The sequence below is a fragment of the Panulirus ornatus genome, chromosome 30, assembly GCF_036320965.1.
Source record: "Panulirus ornatus isolate Po-2019 chromosome 30, ASM3632096v1, whole genome shotgun sequence".
In the NCBI taxonomy this organism is placed as follows: Eukaryota; Metazoa; Arthropoda; class Malacostraca; order Decapoda; family Palinuridae; genus Panulirus; species Panulirus ornatus.
In genome coordinates, this window is record NC_092253.1 from 11,678,791 (window position 1) to 11,692,500 (window position 13,710).

Below are 13,710 nucleotides of genomic sequence, written 5' to 3' on the forward strand. Positions count from 1 at the left end.
TCCCTTGCTCTTGTCCTCTCACTAACTCCTGACTTTACTCCCAAGACATTCCGAAACCACTCTTCCCCTTTACCATTGAGCTTCGTTTCACTCAGAGCCAAAACATCTAGGTTCCTTTCCTCAAACATACTACCTATCTCTCCTTTTTTTCTCACCTTTGTTACATCCACACACATTTAGACATCCCCATCTGAGCCTTCAATGAGGATGAGCACTCCCCGCATGACTCCTTCTGTATCCCCTTTTAGAAAGTTAAAATACAAGGAGGGAAGGGTTTCTAGCCCCCCGCTCCCGTCCCCTTTAGAAGCCTTCTAAGACACGTGAGGAATACGTGGGAAGTATTCTTTCTCCCCTATCCCCAGGAATAATATTTATATATATATATATATATATATATATATATATATATATATATATATATATATATATATATATATATATATATATATATATATATATATATATATATATATATATATATATATATATATATTACCCTAGACACTTCACATGCCCTGATTCAATCCATTGACAGCACGTCGACTTCGGTATACCACCTCGTTTCCATTCACTCTATTTCTTGCACGCCTTTCACCCTCCTGCATGTTCAGGCTTCGATCACTCAAAATCTTTTTCACTCCATCTTTCCACCTCCAATTTAGGCTCCCACTTCTCGTTTCCTCCACCTCTGACATATATATCCTCTTGGTCAATTTTTCCTCAGTCATTCTCTCCAAGTGAACAAACCACTTCAAAACACCCCCTTCTGCTCGCTCAACCACACTCTTTTCATTACTACACATCTCTCATACCCTATTATTACTCACTCGATCAAACCACCTCAGACCACATATTGTCCACGCCTCGTACCCATATACCATTGTTGGAACCACTATTCCCTCAAATATACAATTTTTGCTTTCCAAGATAACGTTCTCGTCTTCCACACATTTTTCAACGCTCCCAGGATTTTCGCCCCCTCCCCTACCTCATGATTCACTTCCGCTTCCATGGTTCCTTCCGCTGCCATATCCACTCCCATATATCTAAAACACTTCACTTCCTCTAGGTTTTCAACCCAACATTCAGTCTTCTTTTCTAAAAACCCATACAAATCTTCAGCTTAGCCTCCACAAGATAATGATCAGTAAAAAAAAAAAGAAAAATATATATATATATATATATATATTTATATATATATATTTTTTTTTTTTTTTTTTTTTTTTTTTGCTTATTCGCTGTCTCCCGCGTTTGCGAGGTAGCGCAAGGAAACAGACGAAAGAAAATGGCCCAACCCACCCCCATACACATGTATATACATACGTCCACACACGCAAATATACATACCTACACAGCTTTCCATGGTTTACCCCAGACGCTACACATGCCCTGATTCAATCCACTGACAGCACGTCAACCCCGGTATACCACATCGCTCCAATTCCCTCTATTCCTTGCCCTCCTTTCACCCTCCTGCATGTTCAGGCCCAGATCACACAAAATCTTTTTCACTCCATCTTTCCACCTCATATTTGGTCTCCCTCTTCTCCTCGTTCCCTCCACCTCCGACACATATATCCTCTTGGTCAATCTTTCCTCACTCATTCTCTCCATGTGCCCAAACCATTTCAAAACACCCTCTTCTGCTCTCTCAACCACGCTCTTTTTATTTCCACACATCTCTCTTACCCTTACGTTACTTACTCGATCAAACCACCTCACACCACACATTGTCCTCAAACATCTCATTTCCAGCACATCCATCCTCCTGCGCACCACTCTATCCATAGCCCACGCCTCGCAACCATACAACATTGTTGGAACCACTATTCCTTCAAACATACCCATTTTTGCTTTCCAAGATAATGTTCTCGACTTCCACACATTCTTCAAGGCTCCCAGAATTCTCGCACCCTCCCCCATCCTATGATCCACTTCCGCTTCCATGGTTCCATCCGCTGCCAGATCCACTCCCAGATATCTAAAACACTTTACTTTCTCCAGTTTTTCTCCATTCAAACTCACCTCCCAATTGACTTGACCCTCAACCCTACTGTACCTAATAACCTTGCTCTTATTCACATTTACTCTTAACTTTCTTCTTTCACACACTTTACCAAACTCAGTCACCAGCTTCTGCAGTTTCTCACATGAATCAGCCACCAGCGCTGTATCATCAGCGAACAACAACTGACTCACTTCCCAAGCTCTCTCATGCTCAACAGACTTCATACTTGCCCCTTTTTCCAAAACTCTTGCATTCACCTACCTAACAACCCATCCATAAACAAATTAAACAACCATGGAGACATCACACACCCCTGCCGCAAACCTACATTCACTGAGAACCAATCACTTTCCTCTCTTCCTACACGTACACATGCCTTACATCCTCGATAAAAACTTTTCACTGCTTCTAACAACTTGCCTCCCACACCATATATATATATATATATATATATATATATATATATATATATATATATATCCACCTCCAATTTAGGCTCCCACTTCTCGTTCCCTCCACCTCTGACATATATATCCTCTTGGTCAATCTTTCCTCACTCATATATATATATATATATATATATATATATATATATATATATATATATATATATATATATATATATATATATATATATATATATATATATATATATATATATATATATATATATATATATATATATATACTTATATAGATATATTTTATTTTGCTTTGTCGCTTTCTCCCGCGTTAGCGAGGTAGAGCAAGGAAACAGACGACATGATGGCCCAAACCGCCCATATACACTTGTATATACATACACTTCCACACACGCAAATATACATACCAATACACCTCAATGTACACATATATATATACACATACAGACATATACATATATACACATGTACATAATTCATACTGTCTGCCTTTATTTGTTCCCATCGCCACCTCGCCATACATGGAATAACAACCCTCTCCCCCCTCATGTGTTCGAGGTAGCGCTGGGAAAAGACACCAAAGGTCCCATTCGTTCACACTCAGTCTCTAGCTGTCATGTAATAATGCACCGAAACCACAGCTCCCTTTCCACATCCAGGCCCCACACAACTTTCCATGGTTCACCCCAGACGCATCACATGCCCTGGTTCAATCCATTGACAGCACGTCGACCCCGGTATACCACATCGTTCCAATTCACTCTATTCCTTGAACGCATTTCACCCTCCTGCATGTTCAGACCCCGATCACTCAAAATCTTTTTCACTCCATCTTTCCACCTCCAATTTGGTCTCCCACTTCTCCTCGTTCCCTCCACCTCTAACACATATATCCTCTTGGTCAATCTTTCCCCACTCATTCTCTCCATGTGACCAAACCATTTCAAAACACCCTCTTCTACGCTATCAACAACACTTTTTATTTCCACACATCTCTCTTACCTTACTCGATCAAACCACCTCACACCACATATTGTCGTCAAACATCTCATTTCCAGCACATCCACCCTCCTGCGCACAACTCTATCCATAGGCCACGCCTCGCAACCATACAACATTGTTGGAACCACTATTCCTTCAAACTTACCCATTTTTGCTTTCCTAGATAATGTTCCCGACTTCCAAACATTCTTCAAGGCTCCCAGAATTTTCGCCCCCTCCCCCACCCTACGATTCAGGTCCGCTTCCATAGTTCCATATGCTGCCAGATCCACTCGAAGATATCTAAAACACTTTACATCCTCCACCTTTTCTCCATTCAAACTTACCTCCCAATTGACTTGACCCTCAACCCTACTGTACCTAATAACCTTGCCCTTATTCACATTTACTTTTAACTTTCTTCTTTCACACACTTTACCAAACTCAGTCACCAGCTTCTGCAGTTTCTCACATGAATCAGCCACCAGCGCTGTATCATCAGCGAACAACAACTGACTCACTTCCCAAGCTCTCTCATCCACAACAGACTTCATACTAGCCCCTCTTTCCAAAACTCTTGCATTCACCTCCCTAACAACCCCATCCATAAACAAATTAAACAACCATGGAGACATCACACACCCCTGCCGCAAACCTACATTCACTGAGAACCAATGACTTTCCTCTCTTCCTACACGTACACATGCCTTACATCCTCGATAAAAACTTTTCACTGCTTCTAACAACTTGCCTCCCACACCATATATTTTTAAAACCTTCCACAGAGCATCTCTATCATCTCTATCATATGCCTTCTCCAGATCCATAAATGCTACATACAAATCCATTTGTTTTTCTAAGTATTTTTCAAATACATTCTTCAAAGCAAACACCTGATCCACACTTCCTCTACCACTTCTGAAACCACACTGCTCTTTCCCAGTCTGATGCTCTGTACATTCATTCACCCTCTCAATCAATACCCTCCCATATGATTTACCAGGAATACTCAACAAACTTATACCTCTGTAATTTGAGCACTCACTCTTATCCCCTTTGCCTTTGTACAATGGCACTCTGCAAGCATTCCGCCAATCCTCAGGCACCTCACCATGAATCATACATACATTAAATAACCTTACCAACCAGTCAACAATACAGTCCACTCCTTTTTTAATAAATTCCACTGCAATACCGTCCAAACCTGCTGCCTTCCCGGCTTTCATCTTCCGTAAAGCTTTTACTACCTCTTCTCTATTTACCAAATCATTTTCCCTAACCCTCTCACTTTGCACACCACCTCGACCAAAACCATCTATATCTGCCACTCTATCATGAAACACATTCAACAAACCTTCAAAATACTCACTCCATCTCCTTCTCACATCACCACTACTTGTTATCACCTCCCCATTTGCCCCCTTCACTGAAGTTCCCATTTGCTCCCTTGTCTTACGTACTTCATTTACTTCCTTCCAAAACATATTTTTATTCTCCCTGAAATTTAATGATACTCTCTCACCCCAACTCTCATTTGCCCTCTTTTCCACCTCTTGCACCTTTCTCTTGACATTCCTACCGTGTCGTAGAAGGCGACTAAAAGGGACGGGGGCGGGGAGCCAGAAACCCTCCCCGCCTTGTATTTTAACTTTCTAAAAGGGGAAACAGAAGAAGGAGTCACGCGAGGAGTGCTCATCCTCCTCGAATGCTCAGATTGGGGTGTCTAAATAAGTGTGGATGTAACCAAGATGAGAAAAAAGGGGAGATAGGTAGTATGTTTGAGGAAAGGAACCTGGATGTTTTGGCTCTGATTGAAACGAAGCTCAAGGGTAAAGGGGAAGAGTGGTTTATGAATGTCTTGGGAGTAAAGTCAGAAGTTAGTGAGAGGACAAGAGCAAGGGAAGGAGTAGCACTACTCCTGAATCAGGAGTTGTGGCAGTATGTGATAGAGTGTAAGAAAGTAAATTCTAGATTAATATGGGTTAAACTGAAAGTTGATGGAGAGAGATGGGTGATTATTGGTGCATATGCACCTGGGCATGAGAAGAAAGAACATCAGAGGCAAGTGTTTTAAGAGCAGCTGAATGAGTGTGTTAGTGGTTTTGATGCACAAGACCGGGTTATAGTGATGGGTGATTAGAATGTAAAGGTGAGTAATGTGGCAGTTGAGGGAATAATTGGTATACATGGAGTGTTCAGTGGAAATGGTGGAGAGCTTGTAGATTTATGTGCTGAAAAAGGACTGGTGATTGGGAATACCTGGTTTAAAAAGCGAGATATACATAAGTATATGTATGTAAGTAGGAGAGATGGCCAGAGAGCGTTATTGGATTACGTGTTAATTGATAGACGCACGAAAGAGAGACTTTTGGATGTTAATGTGCTGAGAGGTGCAACTGGAGGGATGTCTGATCATTATCTTGTGGAGGTGAAGGTGAAGATTTGTGGGGGTTTACAGAAAAGAAGAGAGAATGGTGGGGTGAAGAGAGTGGTGAGAGTAAGTGAGCTTGGGAAGGAGACTTTTGTGAGGAAGTACCAGGAGAGACTGAGTACAGAATGGAAAAAGGTGAGAACAAAGGAGGTAAGGGGAGTGGGGGAGGAATTGGATGTATTTAGGGAAGCAGTGATGGCTTGCGCAAAAGATCCTTGTGGCATGAGAAGCGTAGGAGGTGGGTTGATTAGAAAAGGTAGTGAGTGGTGGGATATATATATATATATATATATATATATATATATATATATATATATATATATATATATATATATATATATATATATATATATATATATATATATATATATATATATTTTTTTTTTTTTTTTTTTTTTTTTTTTGGTTTGTCGCTTTCTCCCGCGTTAGCGAGGTAGCGCAAGGAAATAGACGAAAGAAATGGCCCAACCCACCCCCCATACACATGTATATACATAGGTCCACACACGCAAATATACATACCTACACAGCTTTCCAAGGTTTACCCCAGACGCTTCATATGCCCTGATTCAATCCACTGACAGCACGTCAACCCCGGTATACCACATCGATCCAATTCACTCTATTCCTTGCCCTCCTTTCACCCTCCTGCATTTTCAGGCCCCGATCACACAAAATCTTTTTCACTCCATCTTTCCACCTCCAATTTGGTCTCCCACTTCTCCTCATTCCCTCCACCTCCGACACATATATCCTCTTGGTCAATCTTTCCTCACTCATTCTCTCCATGTGCCCAAACCATTTCAAAACACCCTCTTCTGCTCTCTCAACCACGCTCTTTTTATTTCCACACATCTCTCTTACCCTTACGTTATTACTCGATCAAACCACCTCACACCACACATTGTCCTCAAACATCTCATTTCCAGCACATCCATCCTCCTGCGCACAACTCTATCCATAGCCCACGCCTCGCAACCATACAACATTGTTGGAACCACTATTCCTTCAAACATGCCCACTTTTGCTTTCCGAGATAATGTTCTCGACTTCCACACATTCTTCAAGGCTCCCACTTCCGCTTCCATGGTTCCATCTGCTGCCAGATCCACTCCCAGATATCTAAAACACTTTACTCCCTCCAGTTTTTCTACATTCAAACTTACCTTCAATTGACTTGACCCTCAACCCTACTGTACCTAATTACCTTGCTCTTATTCACATTTACTCTTAACTTTCTTCTTTCACACACTTTACCAAACTCAGTCACCAGCTTCTGCAGTTTCTCACATGAATCAGCCACCAGCGCTGTATCATCAGCGAACAACAACTGACTCGCATCCCAAGCTCTCTCATCCCCAACAGACTTCATACTTGCCCCTCTTTCCAAAACTCTTGCATTCACCTCCCTAACAACCCCAACCATAAACAAATTAAACAACCATGGAGACATCACACACCCCTGCCGCAAACCTACATTCACTGAGAACCAATCACTTTCCTCTCTTCCTACACGTACACATGCCTTACATCCTCGATAAAAACTTTTCACTGCTTCTAACAACTTGCCTCCCACACCATATATTCTTGATACCTTCCACAGAGCATCTCTATCAACTCTATCATATGCCTTCTCCAGATCCATAAATGCTACATACAAATCCATTTGCTTTTCTAAGTATTTCTCACATACATTCTTCAAAGCAAACACCTGATCCACACATCCTCTACCACTTCTGAAACCACATTTCTCTTCCCCAATCTGATGCTCTTTACATGCCTTAACCCTCTCAATCAATACCCTCCCATATAATTTACTAGCAATACTCAAGAAACTTATACCTCTGTAATTTGAGCACTTACTCTTATCCCCTTTGCCTTTGTACAATGGCACTATGCACGCATTCCGCCAATCCTCAGGCACCTCACCATGAGTCACTCATACATTAAATAACCTTACCAACCAGTCAATAATAGAGCTACCCCCTTTTTTAATAAATTCCACTGCAATACCATCGAAACTTGCTGCCTTGCCGGCTTTCATCTTCCGCAAAGCTTTTACTACCTCTTCTCTGTTTACCAAATCATTTTCCCTAACCCTCTCACTTTGCACACCACCTCGAACAAAACACCCTATATCTGCCACTCTATCATCAAACACATTCAACAAACCTTCAAAATACTCACTCCATCTCCTTCTCACATCACCACTACTTGTTATCACCTCCCCATTTGCGTCCTTCAATCAAGTTCCCATTTGCTCCCTTGTCCTACGCACTTTATTTACCTCTTTCCAGAACATCTTTTTATTCTCCCTAAAATTTAATGATACTCTCTCACCGCAACTCTCATTTGCCCTCTTTTTCACCTCTTGCACCTTTCTCTTGACCTCCTGTCTCTTTCTTTTATACATCTCCCACTCAATGTCCAAAACACTGACAATCACATTTTTACCAAATGGCGTCCTAGCTTCGTCTCTTCGATGTATGTCAACTGACTGTTATATTTCTCTCTCGTGTCTCCCCTGATGATGTGATTATTACACGAAAGTGCACTTGGGAACTTTTCGTGTTTCATTTTCCCCGTGGACTCACAGGAATATCTTGATCACGCGCAAAATTGTGATCCTTTCCAACACATATATATATATATATATATATATATATATATATATATATATATATATATATATATATATATATATATACACACGTCAACACACGCAAATATGCATTCCTATGCATCTCAACGTATACATATATATACGTACAGACATATACATACATACGCGTGTACGTAATTCATACTGTCTGCCTTTATTCCTTTTTATCACCACCCCGCCACATATGAAATATATATATATATATATATATATATATATATATATATATATATATATATATATATATATATATATATATATATATATGAATATATATATATATACATCCCTGGGGATAGGGAAGAAAGAATACTTCCCACGCATTCCTCAAGTGTCGTAGAAGGCGACTAAATGGGATGGGAGCGGGGGGCTGGAAACCCTCCCCTCTTTGTATTTCATCTTTCTAAAAGGGGAAGCTGAAGAAGGAGTCACGCGGGGGGGTTGCTCACCCGCCTTGAAGGCTCCGATTAGGGAGTCTAAATGTGTGTGACCAAGTGTGTGACCAATGTGTGTGACCATGTAACCAAGATGAGAAAAAGGGAGATATACGCAGTATGTTTGAGAAAAGGAACCTGGATGTTTTAGCTCTCAGTGAAACGAAGCTCAAGGTAAAGGGGAAGAGTGGTTTGGAAATGTCTTGGGAGTAAAGTCAGGGGTTAGTGTGAGGGCAAGAGCAAGGGAAGGAGTAGCACTATTCCTGAAACAGGAGTGGTTGGAGTCTGTGATAGAGTGAAAGAAAGTAAACTCTAGCTTGATATGGATAAAACTGAAAGTGGATGGAGAGAGATTGGTGATTATTGGTGCATATGCACCTGGGGATGGGAAGAAAGATCATTAGAGGCAAGTGTTTTTGGAGCAGCTGAGTGTGTTAGTAGTTTTGATGCACGAGACCGGGTTATAGTGATGGGTGATTTGAGTGCAAAAGTGAGTAATGAGGCAGTTGAGGGAGTAATAGGTGTACATGGGCTGTTCAGGGTTGTAAATGGAAATGGTGAAAAGCTTGTAGATTTGTGATCTGAAAAAGGACTGGTGATTGAGAATACCTGTTTTAAAAAGAGAGATATACATAAGTATACGTGTGTAAGTAGGAGAGATGGCCAGAGAGCGTTATTGGATTACGTGTTAATTAATAGGCGCGTGAAAGAGAGACTTTTGGATGTTAATGTGCTGAGAGGTGCAACTGGAGGGATGTCTGATCATTATGTTGTGGGGGCGAATGTGAACATTTTAGAGGTTTTCAGAAAAGAAGAGCGAATGTTGGCGTTAAAAGAGTTGTGAGAGTAAGTGATCTTGGGAAGGAGACTTGTGTGAGGAAGTACCAGGAGAGACTGAGTACAGAATAGAAAAAGGTGAGAACAAAGGACGTAAGGGGAGTGGGGGAGGAATGGGATGTATTTAGGGAAGCAGTGATTGCTTGCGCAAAAGATGCTTGTGGCATGAGAAGCGTGGGAGGTGGAGAATGGGGAGACCAAATTGGATATGGAAAGATGGAGTGAGAAAGATTTTCAGTGATTGGGGCCTGAATATGCAGGAGGGCGAAAGGCTTGCTAGGAATAGAGTGAATAGGAACGAAGTGAAATACCGGGGTCGACGTGCTGTCAATGGATGCAGCCAGGGCATGTGAAGCGTGTGGGGTAAACCATGGAAAGTTCTGTGGGGTCTGGATGTGGAAAGGGAGCTGTGGTTTCGGTGCATTATTACATGACAGCAAGAAACTGAGTGTGAACGAATGTGGCCTTTGTTGTCTTTTCCTAGCGCTACCTTGCGCACATGCTGGGGTAGGGGGTCGTTACTTCATGTGTGGCGGGGTGGCGATGGGAATGAATAAAGGCAGACAGTATGAATTATGTACGCGTGTATATATGTATATGTCTTCGTGTGTTTATATATATGTATGCGTTATGATGTATAGGTATCTATATATGCGTGTGTGGATGTGTATGTATATATATATGTGTATATGGGAGGGTTGGGGTACTCTTTCGCTTGTTTCCTTGCGCTACCTCGCTAACACGGGAGAGCGACGAAACAAAATAAAATAAATAAGTAAATATATATATATATATATATATATTTCCCTTCTCTATCGTGCTTTATTCATAGTATTATTAGAAATATTTTATTCCTCGTCATGTGTAACTCATGTGGGTGTCCCATTGGTCGACCAAGAAATGGCAAACTGAATGGATAAGTTCAACCCTCTGGATAATATTGCCTCACTTCTCTACCAATGACCGATATGTTGCGTCATGGGGCGTGGTCACCTAATGTAATATGAAGAGGTTCACAGTTTGGGGGGGATGCAGTGTCTACTTGGCTGTCCCCAACTGCAGGCTTGCCTTGAACGCTTTCCTGAACCTTGGATTTTCGTCTTTTTGAATGTAAGAATTATTCAAGCGGTTCTTTTCATTTTAGAGTTTTGAAGTAATCATTCCTCTGCGATCTTGAAGAGGATGCAATATATAACGCGTATTACAGGAAAAACATATAGGTACGCACAAGTTGCTTTTAATATATCAAAAATAATCTTAGGAAGCATCACTTAAGTTTCTATTATCAAGGTTTCGCCACCATTTGGCATTACGCATCCTATACTCCTCATACACCTAAATTAATTTGCATGTTACCACCATGTGCTGAGAAACGCAATTCAGAAAATTGTATCGGATTAGAAAGTGACAATGTTATGCTGTTGTATTTCAGATGAACACAATCTAGATACAGCGGAAACAGAAAAAAGGTAGTGTTTCAACATGGGCTCTTTGTACGATTGCCTAATCATGACTTCAGATAGATGAAGGCTTATGCCTCTGGCGCTTCAGATGAACGGGCTTAGCCAGTTACACACAGACAAGATATATATTCTCAAGTATTTTTGCAAAGAGAAACTGTCAAGAGAAATGGATGAAAGAGACTGTTCTGAGATACGCTTTAACCCAACGTCCTTATTAAGATTTTCAAGGTCACCCTAGTAGAGGTAGATACATTGTCAGATCTGCAAAAGCAGAGGTAGGCACAGTATCAGGTCTGGGCTAGAAGAGGTATATACATTGTAAGCCTTGCGTTAGTAGAGATAGGTACGTTGTAAGGTCTGCTTTAGAAGAGGAAGGTACATTGACAGGTCTAAGCTCATAAAGGTAGATACAATAACAGTTCTAAGTCAGAGGAGGTATGTACTTTGTCATAACTGTGATCGCAAAGTTAGGTATGCACAATACCGTGTGTGGACTATTAGAGGAATATATATTGTCGGATATATATGGAGTTATATATACATAGAGTTAGAGACAGTGTCCAGGCTGCACAAAAAGAGGTAGGTATATTGCCATGTTTGTGCTATATTTGTGTGTGTGTGTATATATATATATATATATATATATATATATATATATATGTATATATATATATATATATATATATATATATATATATATATATATATATATATATATATATATATATATATATATATATTATTTGAGAGGGTGAAGGCATGTAGAGAGCATCAGATTGGGGAAGAGCAGTGTGGTTTCAGAAGTATTAGAGGATGTGTGGATCAGGTGTTTGCTTTGAAGAATGTATGTGAGAAATACTTAGAAAAGGAAATGGATTGGTATGTAGCATTCATTGATCTGGAGAAGGTATATGATAGAGTTGATAGAGATGCCCTGTGGAAGGTATTTAGAGTGTATGGTGTGGGAGGCAAGTTGCTAGAAGCAATGAAAAGTTTTTATCAAGGATGTAAGGCAAGTGTACGAGTAGGAAGAGAGGAAAGTGATTGGTTCTCAGTGAATTTCGGTTTACGGTAGGGGTGCGTAAAGTTTCCATGGTTGTTTAATTTGTTTATGGATGAGGTTTTTAAGGAGGTGAATGCAAGAGTTTTGGACAGAGGGGCAAGTATGGAGTCTGTTGTGGATGAGAGAGCTTGGGAAGTGAGTCAGTTGTTGTTCGTTGATGATACAGCGCTGGTATCTGATTCGAGTTAGACACTGCAGAGATTGGTGACCGAGTTTTGTGAAAGAAGAAAGCTGAGAGTAAATTTGAATAAGAGCAAGGTTATTAGGTACAGTAGGATTGAGGGACTAATCAATCGGGAGGTAAGTTTGAATGGAGAAAATCTGGAGGCTGTGAAGTGTTTTAGATATCTGGGAGTGGATTTGGCATCGGATGGAACCATGGAAGCGGAAGTGAGTCACAGGGTGGGGAGGTGACGAAAGTTCTGGAAGCGTTGTAGAACGTATGGAAGGCGAGAAAAATACCATGGAAATCAAAAATGGGTATATTTGAAGGAATAGTTGTTCCAACAATGTTATATGGATGCGAGGCGTGTTCGGAGGATGGTGGATTTCTTTAGAAATGAGATATTTGAGGCCAATATGTGGTGTAAGGTGGTTTGATCGAGTAAGCAATGAAAGGGTAAGAGAGATGTGTGGTAATAAAAAAGAGTGTGGTTGAGAGAGCAGAAGAGGGTGTATTGAAATGTTTGGGTCACATGGAGGGAATGAGCGAGGAAAGATTGACAAAGAGGACATATTTGTCAAAGGTGGAGGAACGAGAAGTGCAAGACCAAATTGGAGGTGGAAAGATTGAGTGAAAAAGATATTGAGCGATCGGGGCCTGTACATGCTGGAGGGTGAAAAGCGTGCAAGGAATAGAGTGAATTGGAACGGTGTGGTATACCGGGGTCGACGTGCTGTCAGTGTATTGAACCAGGGCATGCGAAGCGTCTCAGGAAAAACATGGAAAGTTTTGTGGATGTCTGGAAGTGGAAAGGGAACTGTGGTTTCGGTGCATTATACATGACAGCTAGAGACTGAGTGAACGAATGTGGCCCTTCTTGTCTTTTCCTACCGCTACATCTCGAGAATGCGGGGGTAAGGGTGTGTCATTTCATTTGTGGCGCGGGGGCGGGGTTTTTCATTTCATATGTGGCGGAGTGGCGACAGGAATGAATAATCACAGACAATATGAATTATGGCCATATTTGTATATGTATATGTCTGTTTGTGTATATATATGTATACGTTGAGATTCATAGGTATGTAAATGTGCGTGTGTGGACGTGTATGTATATACATGTGTATATGGGTGGGTTGGGCCATTCTTTCTTCTGGTTCCTTGAGTTACGTTTCTAACGGGGGAGACAGCGACAAAGTATAATATATATATATATATATATATATATATATATATATATATATATATA